The following is a 15901-nucleotide window of genomic DNA, read 5'->3' on the forward strand; positions in this document are numbered from 1 at the left end:
GAGGCCAAAAAGCTTGACTTATTCGGGAGGAAAGTCTACTCCACCAGAGGTTTGCAGCTCCGGATGGCAAACCAACAGGCCATCATTAGCAGATACTCCTTTAACTCCTGCGGAGCGATGGCCAAGTTTGCCGAGCTGCTGCCGCCAGACTCCTGTTCTGAATTTAAGGCCTTGGCGGAGGAAGGCAAACTCATTTCTAGGGCCTCCTTGCAGGCGGCTCTCGATGGTGCAGATGCGGCCGCCTGTACCATGCCTACAGTGGTGGCCATGAGGAGGTCCTCTTGGCTCCAGGTCTCTGGACTGCCTCACAAAGTCCAACAGACCATCCAGAACCTACCCTTTGGAGGTCAGGCGTTGTTTTCTGAAAAGACGGACAGAAGACTGCACAGTTTAAAAGACTCAAGGGCTACCCTCAAGTCCCTGGGTATACACCTCCCTGCCACACAACACAGGCATTTCAGGCTGCAACCTTCTCCGCGGTTTTACCAGGAAAATGGACAAGACAGTTCCCAGAGGAGGAACAGGAGCGGCAGGAAGAGGCTGCACCCCAGACCAAGCCTTCTGCGGGCCAGAAGCAGGCCTTTTGAAGATGGGCACGAGGACAGCTGGCCACAGACAGGCTGATGGGCGAGCCCAAGGAGCCAGTGGAGTGTGGGGGTCAGCCTGGTGGTTGTTTCTAGTCCAGTTATGTCGTGCTTCTGGCCAGAGGCTCTAGTCAGGCCAGGGGATTCAGTGGGGAGGGACAGGCTGCAGGGCAGATCTGTAGAGCGCTTGTTTATGGGCGCTGAGCACCAAGGACAGACGAGCTCTCTGGGGGTTCATTTTGAACCTGACCCATCTCACACTGGGTCAATGGAAGCTGGACCAGGGCACCATGCAATCGACACACGTTTTCCTCTCAACGTAGCACATTTTGCATTTAGAAATAGACACAGGAGCTGGCGTCTGCGGCATTGTTTGTACAAATAGTGTCAAACTCCATGATACAGATCATCCGGGTTAGGCTGACCCTTGCATCCTGAACAACGCCACCCTCAGCACTTCACAAACCATGGACCTGGGCGCTTTCTGAAATGCAGCCAGCTCTGGGGAGGAGGGTGGCAGCCGATTGGCTCATAGCACCATGGCTGGGGAGAGAGAAATTTTAGCCAAGGATCAGTGGTAGCCTAGCAGTATTTTAATGGGGAGGATCAGGGTTCCAAAAATGTCCCTCTTAGCAGCAATAAACTCTGTGATTCAATAGGATTCTCTTCATTGAAACAAAAACGCTTTCTCATACTCATAACTAAAGAGGGAGGGAACCCGAGGGAGGGAATCCACCCGGGTCAACAAACTTGTCCCTTCAACAAGCACCTTGATAATGTATCGTGCGTTCCTGAAAAGAGACTGTGTGCACGTGGCTGGCGTAGCGCAGGGCTCAGGATGTGTGGGCGACTCGCAGGGTCGCAGGAATCATCCACCTTCCAAAATAATTCCAAGGACCAGCTTGTTGCAACTTGGTCCACGCCAACATGAAGCCGTGTGCAGGGGGAACTTGGAGCCCCGTGGTTCTAGCACAGAGGTGGGCAAATTACGGCCCACCAGCCACATCCGGCCCTTGTGACCCTCCTGCCCGGCCCCTAAGCTCCTGCCCCGGGAGGCTAGCCCCTGACCCCTCCCCTGCACCCTCAGCTTGCTCCACCGCCAGTGCAATGCTCTGGGCGACGGGGCTGTGAGCTCCTGGGGCAGCGCAGCTGCAGAGCCTGGCCTGACTCGGTCTCTGTGCTGCGCCGTGGCGTGGCTGGCTCCAGCCGGGCGGTGCCGCTGCCTGTCCTGCCGCTCTGGGTGGTGCAGCTGTAGCGCCACCAGCCACCGGTGCTCCAGGCAGCCAGACGTGATGGCAGAATTTTAGCAAGGGGCTCCCTGGAGTCAGCACCTCACTGGCAAAGAAACTCTACACTAATGTTTGCACAGAGCCAATCAGAATATTGTCGATTAAGATCTCATCTGGAAAGAGCCTGACTCAGTGGACTGCACACAGCAGTGGGCACTGGAGTCGTGGGCTGTGTTCCTGGCACTGCCACAGACTCTGTGTGTGAGCTGGGACAAGATGCTTCACCTCTCCGTGCCTCAGGTTCCCCATTGGAAAACTTTCCAGGGGCGTTGCTACCGTTGTAAAGAGCTTTGAGATCTCTGGATTAAAAAGTGCCGGGTATTATTATTTATTAACTCTAAATAATGGAAAAGGGCCCATATTTGGCAGGCTCCAGCATGCAGGAGAAGGCGGTTATCCAAGGGAACAGGAATAATTCAGGGTTCCAGCACTGCGCTGGGAGAGATCTACATTCAGGTCCTGTTCTGGGGGGTTTCTCTGGAGAGCGCAGGTTCTTCTATAAACGGAATAAACCCAACAACGACGGCAGCAACGTGAGGATGAAGAGCCCGATCCTGCAAGGTGCTGGGGCCCTGCTGACGTCCGTGGCCGTTGAGGATGCTCAGCATCTCACAGGATGAGGCCCCAGGATAGCTTTAACAGTTAGGTAGGGCTTTTTCTCTGAGGTGCTTTGCAAACCTGATGAAATGCATCCTAGAATACTCAAGGAGCTAATAGAGGAGGTATCTGAGCCTCTAGCTATTATCTTTGGAAAATCATGGGAGATGGGAGAGATTCCAGAAGACTGGAAAAGGGCAAATATAGTGCCCATCTATAAAAAGGGAAATAAAAACAACCCAGGAAACTACAGACCAGTTAGTTTAACTTCTCTGCCAGGGAAGATAATGGAGCAGGTAATTAAGGAAATCATCTGCAAACACTTGGAAGGTGGTAAAGTGATAGGGAATAGCCAGCATGGATTTGTAAAGAACAAATCATGTCAAACCAATCTGATAGCTTTCTTCGATAGGATAACGAGTCTTGTGGATAAGGGAGAAGCTATGGATGTGGTATACCTAGACTTTAGTAAGGCATTTGATACGGTCTCGCATGATATTCTTATCGATAAACTAGGCAAATACAATTTAGATGGGGCTACTATAAGGTGGGTGCATAACTGGCTGGATAACTGTACTCAGAGAGTTGTTATTAATGGTTCCCAATCCTGCTGGAAAGGCATAACAAGTGGGGTTCCGCAGGGGTCTGTTTTGGGACCGGCTCTGTTCAATATCTTCATTAATGACTTAGATATTGGCATAGAAAGTACGCTTATTAAGTTTGCGGATGATACCAAACTGGGAGGGATTGCAACTGCTTTGGAGGACAGGGTCATAATTCAAAATGATCTGGACAAATTGGAGAAATGGTCTGAGTTAAACAGGATGAAGTTTAACAAAGACAAATGCAAAATGCTCCACTTAGGAAGGAAAAATCAGTTCCCCACATACAGAATGGGAAGAGACTGTCTAGGAAGGAGTACGGCAGAAAGGGATCTAGGAGTTATAGTGGACCACAAGCTAAATATGAGTCAACAGTGTGATGCGGTTGCAAAAAAAGCAAACATGATTCTGGGATGTATTAACAGGTGTGTTGTGAGCAAGACACGAGAAGTCATTCTTCCGCTCTACTCTGCTCTGGTTAGGCCTCAGCTGGAGTATTGTGTCCAGTTCTGGGCACCGCATTTCAAGAAAGATGTGGAGAAATTGGAAAGGATCCAGAGAAGAGCAACAAGAATGATTAAAGGTCTTGAGAACATGACCTATGAAGGAAGGCTGAAAGAATTGGGTTTGTTTAGTTTGGAAAAGAGAAGACTGAGAGGGGACATGATAGCAGTTTTCAGGTATCTAAAAGGGTGTCATAAGGAGGAGGGAGAAAACTTGTTCACCTTAGCCTCTAAGGATAGAACAAGAAGCAATGGGTTTAAACTGCAGCACGGAGGTCTAGGTTGGACATTAGGAAAAAGTTCCTAACTGTCAGGGTGGTTAAACACTGGAATAAATTGCCTAGGGAGGTTGTGGAATCTCCATCGCTGGAGATATTTAAGAGTAGGTTAGATAAATGTCTATCAGGGATGGTCTAGGCAGAATTTGGTCCTGCCATGCGGGCAGGGGACTGGACTCGATGACCTCTCGAGGTCTCTTCCAGTCCTAGAATCTATGAATCTATGAACATCAATTAATCCTCATCACGCCCCGGGAGGCGGGTAAGCCATGTCTATCTGTTTTGGGGACTGTTTTAGCCCCTTTGTTGCATTTGCAAATAGCATGTGTATGTGTGATATTCATAGAATCATAGAATATCGGGGTCAGAAGGGACCTCAGGAGGTCATCTAGTCCAACCCCCTGCTCAAAGCAGGACCAATCCACAACTAAATCAAATATTGAATGTACACAGGCACTGAGACAGAACTGGCCATAGCTTAGACATCTAGGGGCTCATTCCTGACTCCAGCGACTACACGTGCTTCCAAAACTGATGTAATACAGCAGTGACCAAGCCCCTGGATACATCGCCAAATAAGGGGAGAGCCCTGATCTTCCTGCAGGGGCTGAGTGCATTCCGGTGATCTGGGTGTTACTTTCTCCGGGTACCTTATTTCCTATTGTAGCCAGCGATATTCATGTGATTCACATGCTCCGAATCATCATCCCAGCCCTGTACCCCAAACACACAGAGAGACAGAGGGCTCGAGTCTCTTCTGCCCTTGCCCTGTTCATTGTTGTGCAAGTTGGACTGAGCTAGACCCTTTTTTGCAGAGACGTAGATGACTGCCCAGGGCAGCAAGGGAGTGGAGAGTCAGACCCCCCAGTAGGTGGTGCTGTTCCCTTGATGTCACTAACGAGGTGATGTCCCAGAATGGTGGTGTGCAGCTGGAGGGTCCATCTTTTGGAGGAGAGGTGGAATCGAAGGGCTGGCCCACATGTGGTTATTAAAGATCCTATGAAACTCTGAACGGCAGCAAGGAACTCCACCCTAGTGTCCTGCAAAAATCCCTAATCTGATAGCTACATTCTGCCTACATCAGCTCCCCCTGTGGCTGCGAGGGACAAGGTATTCTTCTTCACTTCCTGTCCCAAACCATTTGTATTGGGTCTGCGTGGTGCTAAATAAAGGGTATGAAAATTCCACCCGGCCCCTCGTCCGTTGGACACGTTCTCTGGAGGGCGAGGGACCCAAATGATTGAATTCTGCAGAATCGAAGGTTTTGTTTACGACCGAAAAGGAAGTTTCGAACCTCAGGCTCACGGGGACAGTGAAGGACTGAACGAATGCGCTCTTGTCTTTCAGCACCTGCAGGCAAACCGCTCCGCTGTCTCGGCTGTTGTTCATAGGTGTCCCAAGCTATGAATGAAACTAAGCCGCCTCTCCCTGCTGCTTTTCACCCACAGCAGTGAAAGTAGCAGGAATCATGCCGGTTTTATAGCATCCCAGGCAGGGCGTGAGGACAACCCCTGCCCTTTGAGTTATCCACAAGAAACGAAGCTGTGGGGTATAGTTACTCCGTTACTCAGTACCTCTGGATTTCCCAGTGCCCCCTGTACCTGTCCTTCAGCTCGGCCTGGGACTGGCTGTGTTTGTGTGCCATTGTACAGTGTGGAAAAATAAATACCAATAAGATAGATGGCCCTTTAAATTCAGGCGGGGGGACTAGGTAATGTAAATCTTGGTCTGTTGTGCTTCTTGGCAGCCATGGTAACCTCCCTTTATGCAGTGTGGTTGGTGGTAAGCAGCCAGCAGCGCACAGTACAAGGTCTGGGAGGTGTCACTTTTTGGGGGTGAGAGGAGGAAGTATTAGCCCCAGTGAATTCTGGGTGGCGTTTTTTTTTTTCTTGCTTTGGTGGGCCTGCTCTTTCAGGAAGTATTGTGCAGCTCAGACAGAAGGTCAGCCCGGAGAAAGAGAGCGAGGCCGTGGGGTGTGTGTGTGTGTGTGTGTGTGTGTGCGCGCCGGAGGACTTTCTGGACAGCCAGTGCCTTGTGTGAAGTTTGCAGCGGGAGTGTGAGTGGGGGCAGGTTTCTTGCAGAGTCTCCAGCTGGAAGTATAAAAGCCCGTTGTGTTGTGCTTTCCCGGCTGTATCCCAGAGACAGGGATGAGAATCTCATCACTGCCTTCCCAGGTGAGGACTCGGGTTTGAATTTTGATTGATGAAATGCGGGGTTTGTAAAATTAGCAGCTAAGAGACGGGCTGATGGGGGTGGGGGAGGTGCATTCTGTGTTTCAACAAGCTTTCTTTCCATTTCCTTATCCACATAGTAGTTTCTCTCTCTCTCCTTCTCTCTCACTTTCTCTTCATCTTTCTATCAGTTTTGCTGATCTTATCTAAAGCTATTTTAAATCCTTAGTGGCTGAATAATAGTAAAAGGGTTGGGGAAAAGTATCTGTGGAAGCGTTAATCTACATAAGAACCTACGAACAGCCATTCTGGGTCAGACCGATGGCCCATCTCGCCCAGTATCCTGTCTCTGACAGTGGCCAGTGCTAGATGCTTCAGAGGGAATGAACAGAACAGGGCGATTTTCGAGTGATCCATCCCCTGTCGTCCACTCCCATCGTCTGGCATCCAGAGGTTTAGGGACATGCAGAGCCCGGGGTTGCGTCCCTGACCATCTTAACTAATAGCCATTGATGGACCAATCCTCTATGAATTTCTCTAATTCCATTTTGAACCCACTTATGCTTTTGGTGACGATACTACATTCTACTACAGGGGTCGGCAACCTTTCAGAAGTGGTGTGCCGAGTCTTCATTTATTCACTCTGATTTAAGGTTTCGCGTGCCAGTAATACATTTTAATGTTTTTAGAAGGTCTCGTTCTATAAGTCTATAATATATAACTAAACTATTGTTGTATGTAAAGTAAATAAAATTTTTAAAATGTTTAAGAAGCTTCCCTTTCAACCCTGATATTCTATGATTCTATGATTCATTTCAAATTAAATTAAAATGCAGAGCCCCCCGGACCGGTGGCCAGGACCCGGGCAGTGTGAGTGCCACTGAAAATCAGCTCACATGTCGCCTTTGGCACATGTGCCGTAGGTTGCCTACCCCTGTTCTATTACAATGTACTGGTTAGAATTTGACCCCAACAACAATGTCACTTTGAAGCAACTGGTCACTATCAGAGGCAGGAGACTGGGCTAGATGGAGCACTGGGCTGATCCCGTGGTGCTGCGTTCCGGTATTGCTGCCTCCTGGGGAAATGATAGATTACCGATTGCTTTTAGGTTGCTCTGATATCAGGCATGTTCATTGCTCGTGGTGTGTCCTTGTGTGTCCGTGGTGTCCTTGCTCCTGGCCGGGGACAGAGAGAGCGGAATTGCTAGGTAGGGCCCCTCTGGGTATGACTTACCATCCTGTAAAGGAATTGGATAACTTCAAAGGTTCCCATCTGTGGAAAGGAATTGATTAAATTCCACAAGTCATTGGTTTCCATGTGTCTCGCCACCCAATCACCTTAGATAGCAACAGGGCCTGGTTCTGAGCTGCCATTCAGATCTTTCACTGGCCGGAGAGAACCTCGGCAGGGGGACCGGCAGCACCCATCCCATTGCTCTGGGCTTCCTTTGCCACAGACACGTTTGGTTGTTTTAAGCAGCAGTTCTCAAACTGTTGGTCGGGACCCCAAAGTGGCTTAGATACTGGGGTCTGGGGATGAAGCCCGAGTACCACTGCTGAGGGCCGAAGCCAAAGCCCGAGGGCTTCAGCCCTGAGTGGCGGGGCTCGGGTTACAGGCCCCTTGCCTGGGGATGAAGCCCTTGCGCTTCAGCTTTGGCCCCCCTGGTCTGGAGTGGTGGGGGTCGGGCTTTGGCCCCCCTGGTCCGGAGTGGTGGGGGTCGGGCTTTGGCCCTCCTGGGGTCGTGTAGTAATTTTTGTTGTCAGAAGGGGGTCGCGGTGCAGTGAAGTCAGTGTTTCTGGGTTCTTTCCAAGCCACCCGGTCAGACTTCTCATGCCATTATCTTCTCTCCTAGCCCGGAGGGAGGCCCGGGGCTGTAAGAAGTGGGTTGACAGGATTCTTGCTCTGAGCAGGGAGGCAGATGTGTGAGAACAAAGGGAGCCCTGTTCGGGGCTACAGAGCCAGCCAGGCCATGTCTGGGGCCTTTCTGCGCTGGTGCTCTCTCCGCTGCGTTGCCATCGTGGTGCGCTGCTTTCCTGTCCTTGGCTCGATCTGCTTCTTGCGGCGTCTGCTGGAGGTGAGCTGACCTGTAACGTTCTCGGTGGTTTCATCTGGTGGCGAAAAGGGGAAGAGGACAAGGATCTGTTCTCCAGGAATTTGCTCAGTCCAGTTACAAATGACTCCAGCTGCCGATACTGGCTGGTAACATGCGCCAGTGGCAATGGCCGCGCCTGGGCGCTGCGAGGGTGGGTGCTTTGGAAATGCATGATCGCGAAGGGCCAAACCTCCAGCCTGTGCCGAGGGCAGTAGGCTGGGTGGCTCTGTGTCTGCTCCTACCTTGGGGCCCCGCTGCCATCTGTGCAGGGAGCCCCAAGGAGCTGTGCTCTGCCGCCCTGACTGGGTGCATTCCTCTACACTTCCCCATGCCCAGTTCCCCCACACTACAGGGGCTCTGTCTGTCTCCAACAGGCTGAATGTGCAGTCCATAGTCAAACTGAATGTGGGAAGGCAGCCAGCAGCTACTTCCCTTTATCAGCTCCATCCCGAGCACAGGACCCTGTGTGTCTCGCCAGAAACAGCCCAGGCCTTGGCAGAGGACAGGTTTTCAGTCCTCCCGGCGACAGCGATGGGCTGCGTAGACTTGTCCCTATCAGGGTGTGACCGAGCGGCAGGAAGCCGGCTTGTTGTCCAGGATTTGCGTCTGATGATCAACGGAGGGATTTTAATGGCAATGTGGACAGACACCTGTACTTTACAAAGGCAGTAGCCCAGCTGTAGAGTAACGGCCCAGTCCAGTGGTGGGGCTGGGCCCTGGGCTGGATTCTGATCTCACACCAGTGGAAAACAGGAGTGTGTGAGATCAGAGTCAGGCCCATTATGTGTTTAGAACAAGGACTCCTGGGACCTATTCCCAGCTGTATCACAAACTGACTCTGACCTCAGGCCAGTCACTTAACCCTGTGTTGCCCTCTTTCCCCCGTCTGTAAAATGGGCTTGCTGTTACCTCACCTTAGTACAGTAACTCCTCACTGAACATCGTCCCGGTTAACGGTGTTTCGTTGTTACGTTGCTGATCAATTAGGGAACGTGCTCGTTTAAAGCTGCGCAATGCTCCCTTATAACATTGTTTGCCAGCCGCCTGCTTTGTCCACTGCTTGCAGGAAGAGCGGCCCATTGGAGGTAGCTGCTGGGGGCTTGGAACCAGGGTGGACCGGCAGCCCCCCATCAGCTCCCCTAAGTTCCCTGTGCTGCAGTCGCCCAGCAGGCTACCAATTGCCAGCAGTTCAGCTGCCCCCCCCCCCCCCCCAACTGCTGTGTGCTGCTCCTGCCCTCTGCCTTGGAGCTGCTCTGGGATCCGCCTGCCCGCTGTGCGGGGGTAATGTCAGGGTGTCCCCCTCCTCCCACTCCTGCCCCCTGTTCCTGTACCCCATCTCCACAGAGCAGTGGGGGGACACGACAGGGCTCAGGACGGAGGGAGCTTGCTGGCAGCAGCTGCTGTCTCAACTTGCTGATCTACTTAAAAAGGCAATGTACTTAGAGTGGGGTCAGCACACTTAAATGGGCAATGCACATCTCTCTCTCTCTCACACACACACATGGTGTGTGTGTCTCTGTCTCTTCCTCTGTGTGTGTGTGTGTGTCTCTCTCTCTCTCTCTCTCACACACACACACACACGGTGTGTGTCTCTGTCTCTCTCTGTTATGCTGTGTCTCCTCCCTCCATTCGTGCTGCCTTGTAGAGTGTGAGGCTACATTAACAATGTGTTAACCCTTGAGGGCTCAGCCAAGTGCCAGTTCATCATTTAGCAGTAAGGCATTCCTTGGGAAATATCCCACCTTCTGACTCCACCACCTCAACCAAGCTTCACAATCATCATTGTGTGGACAGTATTAAATTGTTTGTTTAAAACTTATGCGCTGTGTGTGTGTGTGTGTGTATCATATAGTCTTTTGTCTGGCAAAATTTCCCTGGAACCTGACCCCCCCCCATTTACATTAATTCTTATGGGGAAATTGGATTCGCTTAAAATCGTTTCGCTTGAAGCAGCATTTTTCAGTAACAGAACTACAATGTTAAGCGAGGAGTTACTGTGTAGTGCCCTTGCAGTTAGGAATGAATTAACATCTTGGGAGGCAGGTGGTTATTATTACACCCTTCGTACAGCTGAGGAAGCAGAGAGGAGAGGACTTGCCCAAGGTCAGACCGGGAGCTTGTGGAAGAGCCGCAGACAGGATATAGGATTCTCAGCCCACTGCAGACAGTATCATAGAATATCAGGGTTGGAAGGGACCTCAGGAGGTCATCCAGTCCAACCCTCTGCTCAAAGCAGGACCAATCCCCAGACAGATTTTTGCCCCAGATCCCTAAATGGCCCCCTCAAGGATTAAACTCATAACTCTGGGTTTAGCAGGCCAATGCTCAAACTACTGAGCTATCTCTCCTTTCTAATGCAAGGGAGAAGGTGGTTGTAGGAGACTTAATGAATCTGATGTCTGTGAAGTGCCTTGGAAGGAAGATGCTGTAGAAACACAAAGGGGTATTTATTATTAATAGGCATTGGGCAGGGGCTGAGCTCCCATAGAGCCGGCTGTATTGGACCCTGCCTCATTGCGTGTCTCTGGTCTCCTAAGTCTACATGCAGGGGTGGCGAGTTGTATGGGCCCCTGGTGCCCGGGCTCGAGCAAATTCAGGGCCTCGGGGCCCAACTCCACTAATGTTCGGGGTCGGGTCTCTCCCTCGGCTCCACCCGCCACCCCCCCGTGCCTCCCCCGGAGCGTCCCCCGGCCACGCCCGCTGCCCCCGTGTGCCTCCCCCGGAGCATCCCCCAGCCCCGCCAATCACTCCCACGTGCCTCCCCCGGAGCGTCCCCTGGCCCCGCCCGCCGCCCCCGTGTGCCTCCCCCGGAATGTCCCCCGGCCTCACCTGTCGCCCCCGCGTGTCTCCCCCGGAGCGTCCCCTGGCCCCGCCCGCCGCCCCCGTGTGCCTCCCCCGGAATGTCCCCCGGCCTCACCTGTCGCCCCCGCGTGTCTCTCCCGGACCGTCCCCCGGCCCTGCCTGCCCCCCCCGCGTGCCTCCCTTGAGCGTCCCTCCCTCACCTGCGCTCTGGGCAGCGAGCGGCTGCCCCCGCTGCTCCGCGCTGCATTCCCTTGCCAGCCACTGCTGGCTGAGGGAGCGACGCCGGCGGCAGGCTGACTGCTGCACCTGTGGGGGGAGGAGGCGCAGTGGCATGGCAGCCCCCCCACCGCCCCCTGGCAGGCGACTCCAAGTGGGCTTATCCTGTCTGGACCTCCTGAGCAGCAGCCTGGGGCTTGGGTGAGTGTCATACCAGGGGGGAGGGGGAGGAGACAGGGGCCCCTCCCGTGGAGCTCACTGCTGCCGGCGGGGAGAGGGCTGGGCGGAGTCCTCCTCTCTGGTCCCAGCCCCGGGGCAGCCTGCCTGCTGCACCCCAAAGTTTGAACTCCTCATCCCAGAGCCTGCACTCCCAGCCAGAGCCCGCCCCCCCCTCGCCCCCCAACCCTCTGCCCCAGCCCTGAGCCCCCTCCTGCACCGGGAACCCCTCAGCCCCGGCCCCATTCTTTGCTTAGGAGTTGGCATTTCTCTCCTTTGTTCTTTATATGTGGTCCTTAGGGGTGCATTGCTGTGGGTGCTAGACTGTCTGACTTGCAGGCCGTGTCTGCACTGGGCTATTTTACACCAACATAACTGCATTTGTGCAGGCCCCTAGCGTAGACAATCCATGCCCAGTTAACCATGACTTGTGCTGGCTCTGTTTATCTCAGTGTGAAACCCGAGTGTGGACAAGCCCTTAGTACGATGACAACGCCACTTTATCTAAAATAGTTTTATAAAAACAAACCCTTAAGACCCACAGAAAAATGTTCCCCCGGTTATTCTTTTAAATTCCATTGAAAACACTGGTTTCACAGCAAGGACAAATTTCCATCAAGTGTTTGCAACCCGAACATCACAGCACTGAGAACTTGGAAGCACCTTAATTGATTTTCATTCTCCAAGATAAGAGATGGGCAGACTGTGAGAGAGTCATAAATAGGCATAGAAACACTCCTTGACAATATCTGGCTTTCAGGCTGGCCATGTTCCCAATAATAGAGTTTCGCCTTTACCTCCCTGTGCACATTAATGAAGATTTACCCTGTTAGATTCCTTTTATCGTGGTTACTAGGCTGAAATATCTGTATAATAGTTAAAACGACAAATCCAGTTAAATCAGTGTACATCCCCAGTAGTAATGCTCTGCACAGCCATGCCAATAATCCAGTTCAGCCTGCTCTCCAGCCTGGGAGAGGAAAGGAATGGCTTATCCCTCATCCCCAGTCCCACCCCAGAACCCACACTCTCAGCCAGAGCCCTCACCCCCCACACCCCAACCTGCTGCCCCAGCCTTGAGCCCCCTCCTGCACCATGAACTCCTCATCCCAGCCCCACCCCGCAGCCCGAGCCCCTCCCATGCCTCAAACCCCTCATCCCCAACCCCACCCCAGAGCCCACACCCCCAGCCAGAGCCCTCACCACCCACACCCCAACCCGCTACCCCAGCCCTGAGCCCCCTCCTGCACCGTGAACCCCCGCAGCCCTCACCCCCACACCCCAAACCTCTCATCCCCGGCCCCACCCAGAGCCTACACCCCCAGCCAGAGCCCTCACCCCCCCGCACCCCAACCCTCTGCCCAAGACCCTCCCACACCCCAAACCCCTCATCCCAGCCCCAACCCAGAGCCCTCAGCCCCCCGCACTCCAAACCTCTGCCCTGGCCCTGAGCCCCCTCCTGCACCGTGAACCCCTCATCCCCGGCCCCACCCCACAGCCTGAGCCCCCGCACCCCAACCCTCTGCCCGAGCCCCTCCCACACCCCAAACCCCTCACCCCCAGCCCCACCCCAGAGCCTTCACCCCCAGCCAGAGCCCTCATCCCCCAATACCCCAACCCACTGCCCCAGCCCTGAGCCCCCTCCTGCACCGTGAACCCATCATCACTGGCTCCACCCCGCAGCCCGAGTCCCTCCCACACCCCGAACCGCTCATCCCCAGCCCCACCCCAGAGCTTTCACCCCCAGCCAGAGCCCTCATTCCCCAATACCCCAACCCACTGCCCCAGCCCTGAGCCCCCTCCTGCACCGTGAACCCATCATCACTGGCCCCACCACGCAGCCCTCACCTCCTCACCCGAACCCTCTGCCCTACCCTGGGCCCCCTCCCACCCCCCCCAACCCCTCAGCCCCACCCCATGAATTTTGTGTAATAATCAACAATGGCTAAATTCTTAATAACGTTACCCAGAGGAAAAGAACAAAAGAGTAATTGATCAAGTGAGGGCCTGAGTTCGACACCCAGTTGGCAAACTGAAGTTATACAAAAGAAAGATGCGCAAATCTAAAAGATAAGACAAGGGGTTTTCATCGGTCTTGGCTATCAAGATTTACATGATTGGAGTACAATAGTGAATTGGAGCTTTTTGCTTTTGAGGGGTATTGTCCAACAGTGCTGGCTTGTTTCCGTATTCAAAAGAGTATTAATAAAGTTGATATTCTTAGTTAAATATATTTTTCCTTCAATAGTGATATTGTGCAATAGAGGGAAACTTAAACGCTTACTGTTTCCCGTCCATTTTTACATTATTTAAAAAAATATATATCAGCTTACAAGGCAGGTGTGTGTGTTTGTGGGGGGGGGAGGAGACTTGGACCCATTCTGAGCACCCCCAAAAATTATATTCAAGCTTTCATTCTCCTCTCTAACCCCCAGCTCTCCGATAGGAGCAGCTTTCCATTCTCTGTGAAGCAGAAAGTGTCTGGTCTATGAGATTTTTTGGCTGCAGCATCACCATTAAATCAGCCTCCGGAAGGTCTAGTGAGCTGGCTGCCTGATGTTTTTTTTCACCCTCGCAGTGAGGATGGGCCAGGAGATCTTGTGTCCGGGCTTGTAAATGTTCATGATGATTTGGCAAGGCTGCGTACCAGGGCAGCCATGGGGTGATGGTCTCTCTCAGTGCTGCCCCTAGAAATCCACTCTGCTTACACATGAGAAGATGTGTTTTCCAGCTTGTCAGTGTCGTAGAATCCTGCCTCCTGGGCTCTCAAGCTGGGTAATTCCTGTCTCATGCCTCACAACCGGGAATAGACACCCCGTGTTTGGGATTTCACTGCTGCCGATCCAGGGAGAACAGAATCCCGTTTGCTTTCTCGTGTCTCTGTCGGCTTTGCAGAGCGAAGGGGACCGGCCACTCAGTTGTGCCTGTGCAGATGTGAGTCAAGGGGCTCAGGGGGGACCGAGGTAAGAAGGGGCAGTTTCTACAGTCACTTCTCTGACAATACCCACACTTTCTAGGCCTGCACTGGTGGTTGCAAATGCTTTGTCTCTGCTCTGTGGTCTGTAGAGAGGAAGTCCATGTGGCTCACTCCCTGGACTCCATTGCCCTGCAGGCTGCAGCTGACGAGCTGCAGTCCCTCCTGTGTTAGCAGGAGCCAGACATCTTCACAGTGATTCTTATTGACTTATGGCTTTACTGCTCTGCAAAGCGAACCAATGGAAGGGAGATGGTGGTAAGGGTGGTCCGGATCCTGAGCGACTCAGCGTTTGCTCAGTCCTTACTCGGGCCCAGCTCCCACTTCACTGGTGTAAGGTCGGTGTAAACAGGCTCTAGCCCTGGGAGAAGAGATGATTCTTGCACGGTGCCCTGAAGGCCTGGGTGTTTGGTCAGTTTTGGATCAAAGGCGAGGAGCCCCTCCCGGGGAAGGCCCAGCCCGCCCAAGGAGGATCCGGCGAGAGCAGCGTGGCTGGGCCTGGGGGAAGGAGGTCTCTAAGCAGGCAGGTCCCAGGCCCTTGAGAGTGGGACAAGTACATCCCTGGTGTACATATGTCTGTTGAAGTCAGCTGAGTTACACCAGAGCTGGATTTGGCCTCCTGTCTCTGGGTCAGAGAGCACTGTGCGCTGCCTCTCAAATTCACCCCCATCAGTAGTGTTGCACCCACTTCTACCAGGGGTGGATTTGGCCCTGGCACCATTTGTTTAGGGCTTGATCCTTGGGTCACCTGGTGCCTTGCTCGCCAATAGCCCCTCTGGACTCAGTGGGATGACTGGTGGACATGGCACCACAAGGGGGGGGGAGCACGCAAAGGGGCAAAGCCCGATCCCCCGCTCCAGGCACAGTTGTAAAATGGGGCCCCCGGGCTTGTGGGGCTGCTGCTCCTGCCTTAGAGGCCGTGCCCGGCCGGTGGGTCTCCTGCCCATAGAGCAGAGGTTCTCAATCAGGGGTCCTGGGCCCCCTGGCGTGTGGCGTGGGGCCCCAGGCAATTCCCCTCCTTGCTACCCCCAATGCCGTGGTTCTCAAACGTTTGTAGTGGTGACCCCTTTCACACATCTAGCCTCTGAGTGCGACCCCCCCCCCTTATAAATGAAAAACACTTTTTATGTATTTAACACCATTATAAATCTTGGAGGCAAAGCGGGCTTTGGGGTGGAGGCTGACAGCTCGCGACCCCCCCATGTAATAACCTTGTGACCCCCCGAGGGATCCCCACCCCCAGTTTGAGAACCCTGGCTCTAACGTCAACCCTGGCTTTTAGATGCAGAAAACCAGCTGTTGTGGCACAGGTGAGACTTTATAGCATGTTGCGGGGGCCTCCGAAAGAAAAGGGTGAGAACCTCCGACCTAGAGGGCAGCAGCAATGGAGGAGCTCAGGCTCCTACTGCTGCCGGCTGCCGGGGGGGCGCTGCCTCTGTGGGGCTCCCCACCCTCTGCCTGTAGGGGAGGGGGAGATGCCATGGAGTTGGCTCTGGGGGTGCCGTGGGGGAGGGGGATGCTGTGGAGCTGGCTCTGGGGGTGCTGTTGGGGTGAGGGGCAGATAAGATACCTGA

General features: G+C 53.4%; 1 protein-coding gene across 3 annotated transcripts in view; it reads left to right on the forward strand.

The window, feature by feature from the left end:
* Positions 1 to 5706: 5706 nt before the first annotated feature.
* LOC117871398 (arf-GAP with Rho-GAP domain, ANK repeat and PH domain-containing protein 1-like) overlaps positions 5707 to 15901 on the forward strand; it is a 119991-nt gene continuing 109796 nt past the window's right edge. The window contains exon 1 of one of the 3 annotated variants that reach the window (XM_034759334.1): positions 5707 to 6027. The gene's annotated coding sequence lies outside the window, so the exon portion shown is untranslated. The remainder of the gene's footprint in view (positions 6028 to 15901) is intronic. The other 2 variants (XM_034759332.1, XM_034759333.1) reach the window with 2 other exon arrangements.

The sequence above is a fragment of the Trachemys scripta genome, chromosome 1 (genome assembly GCF_013100865.1).
Source record: "Trachemys scripta elegans isolate TJP31775 chromosome 1, CAS_Tse_1.0, whole genome shotgun sequence".
NCBI classification, from domain to species: Eukaryota; Metazoa; Chordata; order Testudines; family Emydidae; genus Trachemys; species Trachemys scripta.